The following is a 16185-nucleotide window of genomic DNA, read 5'->3' on the forward strand; positions in this document are numbered from 1 at the left end:
TGAATAAATGAAAAGAATTTCTTCAAATTGTCTGCTCCAATCTGAGTTGCAACTAAACTATGATGACAGCAGAAAATGATGAAGTGGAATTGGTAAGAGACATATTCTCTGGGCTGACATTCATGTAAAGTGTTATGAAAAGTATTTTCTATGGGTTTCATTAATTGTAGACTTTAGTATGCTCACTCAGAGATTTAGAGAGGATTGATATGCAAATCAAGACAATTCAAAAGAAATCTGCACCCATTATACAAAACATTTGTAAGTGATTCATGTTCTCAAAAGAACTTCGTATAGGACTTCTGCTGGACAAAGTCTGATGACTGTTAAAGGCTACAATATAATCTTTTCTGTCATTATATTTGTGTTACTTTTTGTTGCTGGCTTATACAATTATTGCCAATTTAAGGTTGTTAGGAAGAAAACTTTATCAATGCTTTTTTTGTGGAAGATTTAATGATTTTTTTCTCGGAGTCATTTATTTTGCGTCGCATGAAATGACGGTGTAGAATATTTACTCCACTAGATTATATGGTGGACTACCAAAAGTTTTGATCCGTTTAAATCGACAGGATCTCCAGTTAAATTTTAAGCTAGCACGTTATATATCAAGAATAAAATTATATTCGAAAGTTAGGTACTGGATTAAATTCGAAAGTTAGGGTGCTTCCGGCAGACAGACGGATGGCCATTGCTAGATCGAGTAACAATGTCATGACGATCAAGAATATACATTAGGGTCATGGATGAGTTTTTGTTTAAGATGAGACATAATCTTACATTTAAAGGGATAAGGTGGTCAATAAAAAATCCTCACCCACAAAATGATTTTAAAATTTTTATTACAGCATTTTGGGCAATTTTTTGAATCGCTGTAAGCAGTTATATAATTGAACACAAGTTTTAGAGCCACATATATGTAATATTATAAAGGATCATAAAACACACTAGGAAGTTAAATATTCACGTTGTCATTGGAGAAGATCAATCTTAGTGCGATGTTGTCTTCGTTGCGGCAGCGGTTGTATAAGTCTTGCATTACTTTGATCGCACGCTCAATGCATTGTTGATTAGAGATTCATATTTTGTCCAGGGGGTCTTCAAGCGTTTAGTAGCTTTCGAGCCAGATAGTTCTTAATTTTTTTTTTTGTGCGAAACAATTGACTATTCTACAAATGATCAGCCCCTGAGTAAGAAATTAAATAACATATTTTACACAACCTGTTCCGAGTTTAAGGCAATAGAATAAACGCAGGAAGAGCTAGAATGGCACGAGAGTTTCAACGTGTACTGCAGATATTTGAGATCTGCTTAAACTTCTGCAAAACGAATGAATGACGGAGGACACGAGTGAGGCAGATGAAGAACTTCATGTCATCTCTCCAACCCACTGTTTCCCCTATCTCAGTTGTACCATTGGTGGAGGCTGCTTTCAATTGGTCATAATTGGTCATCAAATCCTGACGAAAGAAGTACTCTATACGCGGTGATTTAGTCGACCCATGGAGCTCATCGTCCATGACAACGCGAAGAACGCAATCCTGCACTTGGTGCTGGCAACTAATGAAGTTGGGTATGCACTGAAAATCAAAGTTGGGCCAAAATTTTGGATTTTTCTTAATTCGTAAGATTTTAGCAATGAAAACAAGTCAAACAACCAAAACTTTAAATAAGGATGCTATCTTTAAATTTAATTTTCTATTTATTAACGGACATGACAATTCTTTTAAGATTTTAATCGCTGATTGATTCTTATTTTAATTCATAGACTTAGATTAGAATTATTATTTTTTAAAAAAATCTTTTTTTTTTAACTTTGCATCTTAACGTAAAAAAATTAACTTTTTAAGACGTTCCTATTTTGGGTCTATTAAAAGATATTTTGTCCTTCATTTTCGATTATTGTCTTTAATAACAAGACGCAAAGTCAAGGATTTGTTGACCTACAATTTAAAATAAAAAAGTCTTAATATGAATGAAAATGTGTTTCAACAAAGAGAATGTTTCCTTAAAATGTTGATAAATTGATCATCTTTAAATTAAGTTTGCTTATCTTTGGCTCGAATCTTTGAAATTATGACAAACATTAATGTGGGGTGTACTTTTTCATCGAACATTTGCTGCAGTCGAACCACAACGCCAGTCTTTTTGCCGGTATTCACGCTTGTTGAATTGGCAACAATAATCACAATTGATGATGACACAGGTTGAACTCTTCTACCACATTTTGGAGTCCTTCTGCGATTCTGTTCTCGGGGTGTTTGCCGTCAAATTGCATGCTCCACTTCTCACTGCTTACTAAGCTATCATTCACCCATTTAGCTTTCTTTTAGATAGGCTTGTGGATTCCTGACTGACACGGAACATCTCTATGGAAATGGTCAACCATTCTTTGAGATTTTTCTTTTTTTTTTTGAGATTTGACATATATATTTATTATTCAATGGAACAAATATCCTTACAGACTAAGATGACCCTTTAAAAAATATCGATAGTAAATCTATACTGACTTACTATGGACTTCGTCCCAAGAACTATACACAAATTGTACCCAAGCCCATGCTTTTTGCTATAGACATTTTGTATGAGCTACTCATTCAGAAGTTAGTAGTGACATTGTCGACAGTAAGTCATTAGGGAATACATAGAGACATTGCGGGATATATGGGGCATAGGGACATTATATGGACATTTTTAATCATTTAGTCCGTAATTTTCAAACATTTTACCAAATTTCAGGACGACCTGAATAAGGCTTTCAAATAAGTTTAAACATATATGTATTTTTTATTTCTTTGCCATATATATTTAGTAAATAAAAATCCTTTATACAGGGAGTTCAATAATGATCCGTCGAAAATTCCAGTGTTCAAATAGCTGATGTCGGTTGCGCTCAGCAATATCACCAAGAAATGTCTTCATCTGCAGTGGCTATTAAGTACAAATAAGAAGTTTAAAATTGCTTATAGAATTTACACTACAATAAAGTTATATACTTACACATTAGCGACAGCTAATCAGCGAGATAAGCTGATCCTCACTTACTAGATTTCCAATTTAGTCATTTTATTTTATTTTTTTAAAGATTTATGAACCGGCAAAATTATTTTCAACAAAACAATTGAGAAAACGAATAAAAATAAAACTAATTATAGGTTGTCACTTGTCAATGAAAACTCGATTGTAGACAATTTGGTGACAATGTCACAAACATAGTAGACAAAAGTGGTGACTTGGGCCCAGACTCCCCACAGGGCGTTCAATAACGAATGTTTAAATAATAATGTATAATTACATATTTGAAAAACAAACAAAAATAATATAAAATAAATTTAAATATTCCTTTTGATGTGCTAAAATCAATAAATGGTTTTGAACCCCTTTGAAGTCTGTTGTTGGCGGAATTTAAATTCAAAAAAGTTGGTGTTAAAGGCCCATTTCTCGCATAGTTGTTGCGGTGGAACGATGTATCAAACAAACATACAACTCGTCAGCTTCCTAGAGGAACAAATGGTGGATCTAAGGACAACAAACCCGGTGAATCAATATTATTATTAAGCAAGCCGATTGAAATTTTCTACGAGATTCTAAGGATTGTAGGCCTAGTAACACAAATTTAGATCAGTAAGGTGGCATCTCAACAGGAAGTAATCTTTTAAGAGTAGGAAAATATGAGTACTGCGTTGAGGATCCCAAACAATTGATGCGTCTAGAATACAAATCAAACAAATGCCGTATAAATTAATTTTAAGGTATTAGGGACAGAAAATTCCGCACAATTTTTTTTAATTAATGCAAGAGCCTTGCAGGCCTCAGGAATAATGTGGTCTATATGTGGAATAAATGATAATGATGTATCAAATATGATGCCTAGATCACCAATAGCAGTTAGCTTCTACCGATTGTAGCTGCCTATATTGAAGGTTGGTTGAATAGGATTAAGTGATTTAAAATAAGAAACGTGAAAATAATTTGAAAGTTTCAAAAAAAGTTTATTTAAGTTGCACTACATGATTAAGTTATCTAAGTAACTTTTCAAATTATTCATATCGTGCATGAACTCAACTTGAGTACAGAATTTCAAGTCGTCTGCATATAAAAGAAAATAGGAATGGGAAAAACATGAAGTCATGTCATTGATAAATAAGGCCAAGGATGCTGAAAATAGGGCTTAGATACGTACCCTTCAACCTAAACCTTACACACTCTGTTAGCTAAATATGATTGTATCCAATTTAGAAAATTTGAATGCAGACCAAGATTTTTTAACTTGGCAAGGAAAATACTATGAGAAAAATTATCAAAAGCTTTGCTTAAGTGAGTATAAATATTGGGTTGCCCAAAAAGCAATTGAGGATTTTTTAAAAGAAAGTAAATGCATTTTTAATAAAACTTAGAATGAATTTTAATCAAATATACTTTTTTTACACTTTTTTTCTAAAGCAAGCTAAAAGTAGCAGCTGATAACTGATAGAAGAAAGAATGCAATTACAGAGTCACAAGCTGTGAAAAAATTTGTCAACGCCGACTATATGAAAAATCCGCAATTACTTTTTGGGCAACCCAATTACTTCTACAGTTTACCTCGCTCGAGGGCCAGCATACAGTAATCTATAAATAATGCGAAACTCGATGTGGTAACTCCACCCGAAAATAATCCATGCTAGTAAGGGGAGATAGTAGACTTGCAAGCAAAAAATAATTTTTTGAAAATGACATTTTCAAATATTTTTGAAACACAAGAAAGTTTAGAGATTAGCCTGTAACATGTAACATCATCTTTCCTACCCTCTTTAAATACAGAAGTAATTGATGCTACCTTCTATTGTATTTTTCTATAAAAATTACTTTCTCAAGAGATAGGCGATATATAAAAGTTAAAACGGAAACTATGCTAGAAGAGCTCTTTTTTAAGAAATAAGTTCAAAGACCATCAGCATCACTTTTGAAGCTTTTTCTTTCACAGATATAAATACTTCCCGAATTTGTGGCTGAATAAGAACTTGGTAGTGTCATGTTACAAGTAGAAGGCTTGCTCAAAATAAAATTGGAAACAAGTACAAGCGTGCTAAGTTTGTTATGCAATTGGCGCTATATCAAGCTTTAGTCCGATTCGGACCATAAATGAATTGAATGTTGTGGACCATAGTAGAAGTCGATGGGTAATATTTCAGTCCATTCGGATAAGAATTGCGCCTTGTAGGGGCTCAAGAAGCATAATCGGGAGATCGGTTAATATGGGAGCTGTATCAGGCTAAAAATCAATTCAGACCATATTTGACACGTATGTTGAAGGTCACGGTAGAAGCCGTTGTACAAAATTTCAAACAAATCAGATAAGAATTGCGGTGTCTAGAGGCTTAAGAAGTCAAGATCCCAGCTATATCAGGTTATGTACTAATTTAAACCACACTAAGCATAATTTTTGGAAGTCATAATACAACACAACAACCAAATCAGAGAAGAATTGCGCCCTCTTGTGGCTCAAGAAGTCAAGATCTAAGACTAATTTCTACGGCAGCTATATGAGGTTATAGACCGATTTGAACCATATTTTGTACAGATGTTGAAAGTCACAACGAAACACCTCATGCATAATTTCAGCCAAATCAGATGAGAATTGCGCCCACTAGTGGCTCAAGAAGTCAAGATCTAAGACAGGTTTATATAGCAGCTATATCAGGTTAAAGACCGATTTGAACCATACTTAGCACAGTTGTTGGAAGTCATAACGAAACACCTCATGCATAATTTCAGCCAAATCAGATGAGAATTGCGCCCTCTTGTGGCTCAAGATGTCAAGATCTAAGATTCAAACATGGGCCGATATATCCCATTTACAAACCCAACCGACCTACCCTAATAAGAAGTATTAGTGCAAAATTTCAAGCGGATGGCTTTACTCCTTCAAAAGTTAGCGTGCTTTCGACAGACAGACGGACGGACATGGCTAGATCGACTAAAAATAGCATGACGATCAAGAATATATATACTTTATGGGGTCTCAGACGAATATTTCGAGGTGTTACAAACGGAATGACGATATTAGTATACGCTCATCCTATGGTGGAGGGTATAAAAAAAACATACATGTTTATAACGTCATATCCAGAATGATAGACGCTACCATTGTATTGGACAGTTGGGATATCTGAAGATTTTTTCTTGGACTTCACAAACTAGCAAACATTTTTTAGTCGCAATTTTTATCCAAATAGGCCGAATATTTGCATGTAGTATTCTGTTACGACTTCCCACAACCGTACCGGTCCAAATCGGGCTATAATCTAATATAGCTCCAATAAAATAGCAATTCTTATCCGTTATTGAAAGTCATAGGAGAAGTTGTTGTGCAAAATTTCAGCCAAGTTGGCTCAATAAGTATAATCTGGAGATAAGTTTATATGGGAGCAATATCAGGTTATGAACCGATTTAGACTATACTTAGCACGTTTGAGGAAAAGTCATAAAAGAAGTTGTTGTGCAAAATTTCAGCCAAGTGGGATAAAAATTCCTGCCTTCGGAAGCTTAGACCCAAGAAGGATAGCCGTGAGATCTGTTTATATGTGAACTTAATCAGGTTTTGGACCGATTTAGACCACACTTGGCAGACCGAAGTATATGTCTAGATCGTAGAATTTTCGACAGTCAAATCTTCGCTAGTTCTCGTCGAAAGGTTGGAAATATTCGAAACTATTCAGTTATGCACTTTTTATACCCTCACCCATAGGATGGGGTATACTAATATCGTCATTCTGTTTGTAACTCCGCGAAATATGCGTCTAAGACCCCATAAAGTATATATATTCTTGATCGTGAAGACATTTTAAATCGATCTAGCCATGTCCGTCCGTATGTCTGTCGAAAGCACGCTAACTTTCGAAGGAGTAAAGCTAGGGGCTTGAAATACTTCTTATTGGCGTAGGCGATTATAAATGAGCCAAATCGGTTCATTTTTGGCTATAGCTGCCATATAAACCGATCTTGGGTCTTGATTTTAGGGGTTCTAGAGGGCTCAATTCTTATCCGATTTGGCTGTAACTTTGCACAAGGTATTCTGTTATGACTTCCAACAACTGTGCCGAGTATGGTTCCAATCGGTGCATAACCTGATATAGCTGCCATATAAACCGATCATGGGGCTTGGCTTTTTCAGCTTTTAGAGGGCGCAATTCTTATCCGATTTGGCTGTAACTTTGCACGAGGTATTCTGTTATGACTTCCAATAACTGTGCCGAGTATGGTTCCAATCGTTTCATAAACTGATATAGCTGCCATATAAACCGATCATTGGTCTTGACTTCTTCAGCTTTTAGAGGGCGCAATTCTTATCCAATTTGGCTGTAATTTTGCACGCGGTGTTTTGTTATGACTTCCAATAACTATGCTAATTATGGTTCAAATCGGTTCATAACCTGCTATAGCTGCCATATAAACTGATCTAGGATCTTGACTTCTTGAGCCTCTAGAGGGCGCAATTCTCATCAGATTTAACAGAAACTTTGTACAACGACTTCTCCCATGACCTTCAACATACGTGTTCAACAGCTCTCATATAAACCAATCCTCCGATTTTGCTTCTTGAGCCCCTACAAGTGGCAGTTCTTATCCGAATGAACTGAAATATTACCCATTCAATTCATGTATGGTCCGAATCGGACTATAACTTATATATACATATATAACATAGCGCCAATACCATAACAGTTCTTATTCATTATTCTTTGTTTGCCTAAAAAAAGACGCCGCGCAAAGAACTCGACAAACGCTATCCATGGTGGAGGGTATTTAAGATTCGGCCCGGCCGAACTTAGCACGCTCTTACTTACCCAATAATGAATGAGGAGATCACACCTCATTCATTATTGGGACGGGGAAATTTAGTAATTGGGATGGCTAGAGCATATTTAAGGTATTCCTTTCGTCCATTAAAACGATGCAAAATCTGTAAATTGGTGTTTCATTATTACAACAGTTTTTTGTACTGCTTCTGGTACGCGTAATTTCAAAATAATACTTCTACATCCAAACTCTTCTGTTGGAATGTTTGGATTTTGGTTCCGATATCACCACTAAGGTGACATTTTTAATAAAGTCTCCATCGTCGTACAACAAGTGCAATTTGTGTAATTTGTGCCTTAATAAAAAGAAAACATTGACAGGTGGACATACCAAAATCAAATCGGGAAGGTTCTAAGTCTAACTTTTTCTGCGCTACGGTGGTCCTAATGTTACCAGTAAATATTATAAAAAATCTCTTGGTTATCTCAGAGCATTGGAACAATTCAAGCCCCTGAACTGGTAAGCCGAGTACGCTAACAACTCGATAAAGGGAGTGCTGTGGTGAAGTTGGAGAGTTAAATAAAGAAAATGTCTTGTCGGTCTGTCCTTACCTTAGCCTGTGACTGTAGTACGTTTTTTTATACCCACCTCCGGAGGATAGGGGATATATTCATTTAGTCATTCCGTTTGCAACATATCGAAATATCAATTTCCGACCCTACAAAGTATATATTTCGGATAGTTGTAAAATTCTAAGACGATTTAACGATGTCCGTGTGTCTGTCCGTCCGTATTTTTGATGCACGCTCGTTAAGTTCTTGAACGAGCCAAATCGGATCTGACCCAAATATGGTTCAGATCGTACTTTATTTAGATATAGCTGCCATAAATACCGATCTGCCGATAAAGGGTCTGAAGCCCATAAAAGCTTTTTTTATTACCCGATTTTGCTGAAATTTAGAACAGTGGGTTATTTTAAGCCTTCCGACATCTGACCTAAATATGGATGAAATTGGACTATATTTCGATATAGCTGCCAAATCTCAAAATAAAGGGTCTGAAGCCCATAAAAGCATTATTTTTTAACCGATTTCGCAGAAATTTGAAACAGTGAGTGGTAGTTCAGTGGTTCAGATCGGACTATATTTAGATATAGCTGCCATACAGACCGATCTCCCGATAAAAACTATGAAGCCCATAAAAGCTTTATTTCGCTGATTTATTTCCGATTTCGCTGATATTTGAAACAGTATGTATCTGACCCAAATATGTTAAAGATTGGACTGAATTGAGATATAGATGTGATATAGGCCGAATTTGTTGAAATACAAAATTCAACAGCGCCTTATATTTATTAGACCACTCAATGTCCGTGCCGAATGTGGGTGCATAAGTTATCCAATTTTCACCGGATTGTGACGAAAGGGGGTTTATACACAGAGTTCGGCCCGGCCGAACTTAATGCCTTTTTACTTGTTAAGACTACAAGCCTTTAAATTGTCTCTTAAATGATTTAAATCGCCTTAAGCGACAATTCCATTCTAATTTTATGCAATAATTGAATCAACTTTGCAAATAGTTAATTACTGACAATAATACGCATAATTATTACAAGACAACTTTTTTCGCTTGAAGAATTTGCTCATAAATTTTATTTGGAATAAATTACACAAACAATTATATAAACAATAAATACCAGGCAGTAGAAATATTTGAAATTCCTTTGATTACAAGCAGTGAATGTGTTTTTTTTTTCTACGCAAGGCGATTGAAAACAAAAGACTTAAGCAACGAACTGGCTGAAACACCACAAGGCGACAGTTTAGTTTTTTGTTGGTTTATCGGTCACAAGAAATCTGTTAAATGTATATGAAAAAAAAAACAAGAAATAAAAAAAATGCATATAAGCTCAAGACGCAATAACAGAACAGCAGACATGAGTGTGAGTTCAAAAAACAAAAAATGCAAAATTTTAAGAACAAAGTTGTTGGCGATTTTCAAGAGACCGTGGTTGGTAGGATAATGGATGCTTGGTAAAAGATTTCAAATTTAGATTTTAGATGGAAGCACACAAAGTACAGGCTGAAAGGGGGGTGGGGGGAGGGGGGGGATAAAAAACTATAACAATATTGTTTTTTGCTTTTGTATATACGGAATTAATTATTTTTAGAAGCTGTCATAAGGAGTAATTTTTATAAAAAAATAAAGACTCAATTGTAGCACACCTTTTTGCGCCAACTTCTCTCTCAAGCACTACAATACCTTGTGTAACCTCAGATATGACTTCATTGCACTGAAATGTCATTCCTCTTGTTCTGTTTCTGCCGGAAATTAACAACCACTGTGCAATTTTTGTGGCACACGTTAATATTTAGTTATAAAATAAATTGTCTTGTTCTTTGCCAATGCGGTCGTTGAGTTTACAACGGAAAACCTGTAAAGCTGACTTTAAAGTTCTCGCTTGCTGGCTCAAAGTTCTTGAAAAGATTGTTTTAATTTTATGGCCAACAGAAAAATATTCTTGGTATTAGGTACAAGGTGAGCATCAAATAATGTCTGTGCCCCATACAAGTGCAGCAAAAACTAAAAAGAAACAGCATTTGAAATAGAAATATTAAAAAGTCATACGGCAATGAATAATGAGCAATGATTCAACATTTATTTCAGTCTAAACAAATAATAATTATTAAATATTGTAGTGCATTGTGAAACAGCTCAACAACATTTTTATGAGACTAAGCAGAATCTTAGTTGAGACTTTAAGCCACTTTCTCATTATACCAAATTCTCGGGTCATTACAAAACTGTTATATGTCTTTGTGTTTATTAAATCCAACATTTGGGTTAAGCATTTTGACTGTCTTTCTTATTAAGGTCAAACATTTTAACCTTTTTCTTGTCTCCTCTTGTTGTACTTTTCTCCGCACATGTCTTTTGTTGAGTGTAAAATGTTTGATCATAAACGAAACCTGTCTGAGGGAATGAAATTAAATTTGAATGACCTGTGTAAGGAAATTTCCAAAAGTAATTAACCAAGGTGATAGTTGTGTTCATAAATCGCAGACAGCTAGAGTCAAGGCTACATGGGTAAGATGAAAGTCATGAAGTTAAATGGTTTTGTTTGAAAAAAAGCATGAACAAATCCCATAACTTAAGATTTATCCAGCAAAAATGCTTGCAATGGGTCATGACCTCTTGAACTATAAAACCAAGACAAGATTTTTTTTTAATTAAAATATGTTAAGAAACACTTTCTCCGGTATTTAATAAAGACAAGACTGGGAAAATGTGAACGAATTTGGGAAACTTGAATAACAAGTCAAAAGGCAATAGGGCACCTCGGATATATTGTATATATATACATATACATTTACCACCTTTCATCATAATACGGTAAAAAAATGCATTATTTATGAATCCCTAGCATCTATATCTAAAAACAATCCGAACTCCATCATATTCAGGAAGGCTATACAATTCGTCGGTTTAAATATGCACCTTTGATGGGCATAAAAACTTAAACCAATCCGAGCTACATAGGGCACGGATGTCGAAGAGCTTAACAGGGCTCGCTGTGCCAAATTTCAGCAAATTCGGACAATAAATGCGCCTTTTATGTGTCCAAGAACTTAAATCGAGAGAGCAGCCTATATGGCAGCCAGGGACGTAGCCATTTGGCAAATGGCAAAATTTCATATTTACAATATAATATTCTACATAGATAAAATTTTCTTAAGGAAATAATTGTAATGCAATTCTTAGTAAAAACTAAATTGTAATGAAATCTTTTCCAAACGAATTTTAATGATTTTTTTTTTCTAATGAAAAAAATAACAGCGTAACATTCTTTTAAAGGGTGATTTTTTTGAGGTTAGGATTTTCATGCATTAGTATTTGACAGATCACGTGGGATTTCAGACATGGTGTCAAAGAGAAAGATGCTCAGTATGCTTTGACATTTCATCATGAATAGACTTACTAACGAGCAACGCTTGCAAATCATTGAATTTTATTACCAAAATCAGTGTTCGGTTCGAAATGTGTTCATTCACCGTAACATTGCGTCCAACAGCATCTTTGAAAAAATACGGTCCAATGATTCCACCAGCGTACAAACCACTCCAAACAGTGCATTTTTCGGGATGCATGGGCAGTTCTTGAACGGCTTCTGGTTGCTCTTCACTCCAAATGCGGCAATTTTGCTTATTTACGTAGCCATTCAACCAGAAATGAGCCTCATCGCTGAACAAAATTTGTCAAAATTTGAACACATTTCGAACCGAACACTGATTTTGGTAATAAAATTCAATGATTTGCAAGCGTTGCTCGTTAGTAAGTCTATTCATGATGAAATGTCAAAGCATACTGAGCATCTTTCTCTTTGACACCATGTCTGAAATCCCACGTGATCTGTCAAATACTAATGCATGAAAATCCTAACCTCAAAAAAATCACCCTATATTACAAAACTTCATCACGGGCCGGACCCCCATCGAAATTACTTTTTAAACACAAAATGTCTATTATATTGTGTATTGTTGACCTTTTTTGATTATAATTTCTTGGATAGTTCGGCTTGAGGTCATGTACAATTATTTAAAACAAATGTCGGTGTTTTTGTCTTTCAAATGTTTTCTAAAGACAACATTTTAATAATTTTTTTTCTAAAAAGACAAAATTTTTATCAAAAAATCAATAAAAATTTTTTCCAAAGATTATTAATTTTTATGAACTTTCTTACGGACTAAATTTCAACGACCAAATCTAATCTTAAGACAATATAACCGCTAGATTATTTTTTAAAGCTAAAATTTCAATAAAATTTTGCATTTTGTGACCCTACATTTTGGAAAACATTTTTAAAAGTTTTTCTTATTATGCTTATCTGTCACAAACAACATTTTTATAAAAATTGTTCTTAAAATAATTTCAATATATATTTTTGAAGACAAAATTTTAGTCGATAACGCCTGACCCTCGATTCCGTTGTTCGATTGTGATGAAATTTTATATATTCATAATTTAGAAAATTTGTATTGAAGTAGCAATATTTTTTAATATTTTGAATTTTTATGGGGGTATACTAATTTCGTCATTCTGTTTGAAACTACTCGAAACATTCGTCTGAGACCCCATAAAGTATATATATTCTTGATTGTCATGACATTTTAAGTTGATCTAGCCATGTCCGTCCGTTTGCCGTCCGTCTGTCCGTCCGTCCGTCCGTCTGTTCGTCCGTCCGTCCGTCTGTCCGTCCGTCCGTCTGTCCGTCTGTCCGTCCGTCCGTTCGTCCGTCTGTCCGTCCGTCCGTCCGTCTGTCCGCCTGTCCGTCCGTCTGTCTGTCAAAAGCGCGCTAACTTTCGAAGGAGTAAAGCTAGCCGCATGAAATTTTGCACAAATACTTCTTATAAGTGTAGGTCGGTTGGGATTGTAAATGGGCGAAATCGGTCCATGTTTTGATATAGCTGCCATATAAACCGATCTTGGTTCTTGAGTTCTTGAGCCTCTGGAGGGCGCAATTCTCGTCCGATTTGACTGAAATTTTGCACGTAGTGTTTTGGTAGCACTTCCAACAACAACGCTAAATATGGTTCAAATCGTTCCATGTTTTCATATAGCTGCCACATAAACCGATCTTGGGTCTTGACTTCTTAAGCCTCTAGAGGGCGCAATTCTCGCCCGATTTGATTGAAATTTTGTACGACGGATCCTCTCATGACCATCAACATACGTGTTTATTATGGTCTGAATCGGTCTATAGCCTGATACAGCTCCCATATAAATCGATTTCTCTATTTTACTTCTTGAGCCCCCAAAAGGCTCAATTCTTATTCGTATTGGCTGACATTGTACACAGGTCTCCAAACTATAATTTAATATAGTCCTAAGCGGACCACATCTTGATATCGCTCTAATAGCAGAGCTGATCTTTTCTTATATCCTTTTTGTGCCTAAGAAGAGATGCCGGGAAAAGAACTCGACAAATGCGATCCATGGTGGAGGGTATATAAGATTCGACCCGGCCGAACTTTGCACGCTTTTATTTGTTTTTTTTTTTGTTTCTCTTTCGGGACGAGCTCAATGATCGTAGATGCAAATGGAAAAGGAAAGCCAAAGATAGCAACACACACCAACCACTATGGGACGCGTTTCGTCTTTGGATAGAAGACTTTTCAATCATATTAGGTACGATGGCTTCAAGGGCCGTGCGTTGGTGTTTTATTTGAATCGTATTAATAGCGAAAACGCATCTATGATACAATTACCACATTAACCACACTCGACAACCCTGTCTATTAGCTGTACTTTTCTCAATGCATGTATTTTTGTGTAATGACAGACATTCTTTCTGTGACAAATTACACTTCTTCCGAACTACACATGATTTTGTGCATTCGTTGGAAGTTGCTTTGATGGCTTCGAACGCTAAGACAACGGCAATGGCTTTCGCTGTTGCTCCATGTGCCCATGTTCGAATCCTGGCCTGAATTTTATTAATTTTGGTAAAACATCTTTTTATTTCCTAAGCCACCACAAAACAAGTAAAAAGGCGTTAAGTTCGGCTGGGCCGAACTTTGGATGCCCACCACCTCGGGTATATATGTAAACCACCTTTCATCAAAATCCGGTGTAAATTGCATACCTTATGTCCCATAGCAAATATATTGAAATATGTTCCGATTTGGACCAAATACTAATCGGTACAAGTCATGGTTCAATTGTGTTTATCAAAATTTTGGTCTTTTTAGAAGCTATAACTAAAAATAAATCGATATGACCCATTTGCGACACGGATGTCGAAAAGCCTTGAATACAATGAATACACCTTTTATGTCCCCAAAACCTAAAACTGAGAGGTCAATCTATATGGCAGCTATATCCAAATCTGGACCGATCTGGGCCAAATTGACGAAGGACGTCGAAGGTCCTAACGCAATTCACTGTCTCAAATTTCGGCAAAATCGGACAATAAATGCGCCTATAATGGCCCCAAAACCTATAACCAAGAGATCAGTCTATATGGCAGCTATATCCAAATCTGGACCGATCTGGGTCAAATTGACGAAGGATGTCGAAGGGCCTAATACAACTCACTGTTCAAAATTTCAGCAAAATCGGATAATAAATGTGGCTTTTATGAGCCTAAAACCCTAAATCGGAGGATCGGTCTATATGGCAGCTATATCCAAATCTAAACCGATCTGGGCCAAACTAACGAAGGATGTCGAGGAGTCTAACACAACTCACTGTCCCAAATTTCAGCGAAATCGGATAATAAATGTGGCTTTTATGGGCCTAAGACCCTATGGCAGCTATATCCAAATTTGGACCGATCTGTGCCAAATTGACGAAGGATGTCGAAGGGCCTAACACAACTCACTGTCCCAAAGTTCAGCAAAATCGGATAATAAATGTGGCTTTTATCGGCCTAAGACCCTAAATCGGAGGATCGGTCTATATGGCAGCTATATCCAAATCCGAACCGATCTGGTCCAAATTAACGAAGGATATTGCAGGCCCTAGCACAACTCACTGTCCTAAATTTCAGCAAAATCGGATAATAAATGTGGCTTTTATGAGCCTAAGAACCTAAATCGGAGGATCGGTCTATATGGCAACTCTGAACCGATCTAAGCCAAATTGACGAAAGATGTCAAAGGGCCTAACACAACTCACTGTCCCAAATTTCAGCAAAATCGGATAATAAATGTGGCTTTTATGAGCCTAAGAACCTAATTCGGGGGATCGGTCTATATGGCAGCTATATCCAAATCTGAACCGATCTGAGCTAAATTGACGAAGGATGTCGAAGGGCCTAATGCAACACACTGTCCCAAATTTCGACAAAATCAGATAATAAATGTAGCTTTTATGGGCCTAAGACCCTAAACCGGCGGATCGGTGTATATGGGGGCTATATCAAGATATAGTCCGATATAGCCCATCTCCGAACTTAACCTGCTTATGGACAAAAAAAGAATCTGTGCAAAGTTTCAGCTCAATATCTCTATTTTTAAAGACTGTAGCGTGATTTCAACAGACAGACGGACAGACGGACGGACATGTCTAGATCGTCTTAGATTTTTACGCTGATCAAGAATATATATACTTTATAGGGTCGGAAATGGATATTTCGATGTGTTGCAAACGGAATGACAAAATGAAATGAATGTAAATACATTTCGGATCGTCGTAAAATTCAAAGACGATATAACGATGTCCGTGAGTCTGTTCGTGTGTCTATCCGTCTGTCCGTCCGTCTGTTGTAATCACTCTACAGCCTTCAAAAATTGAGATATTGAGCTGAAATTTGGCACAGATACTTCTTTTTGATGCACGCTGGATAAGTTCTTGAACGGGCCAAATCGGGCCATATTTGGATATAGCTGCTTTAAAGACCGA

The 16185-nt window shown here is 36.1% G+C and overlaps 1 protein-coding gene and 1 long non-coding RNA gene across 4 annotated transcripts in view; one reads left to right on the forward strand and one right to left on the reverse strand.

Annotated features, from left to right (window-relative positions):
• Positions 1–16185, forward strand: part of LOC106090278 (uncharacterized protein DDB_G0287625) — a 214353-nt gene that overhangs the window by 81057 nt on the left and 117111 nt on the right. The gene's annotated exons all lie outside the window — the stretch shown is intronic.
• Positions 2764–3189, reverse strand: LOC131998004 (uncharacterized). Its single transcript, XR_009398487.1, has 2 exons — positions 3001–3189; positions 2764–2931 (listed from the first exon to the last, which is right to left on the reverse strand). It is a non-coding gene; the product is annotated as an uncharacterized LOC131998004 (long non-coding RNA).

Source organism: Stomoxys calcitrans, chromosome 1 (assembly GCF_963082655.1).
Source record: "Stomoxys calcitrans chromosome 1, idStoCalc2.1, whole genome shotgun sequence".
NCBI classification, from domain to species: domain Eukaryota; kingdom Metazoa; phylum Arthropoda; class Insecta; order Diptera; family Muscidae; genus Stomoxys; species Stomoxys calcitrans.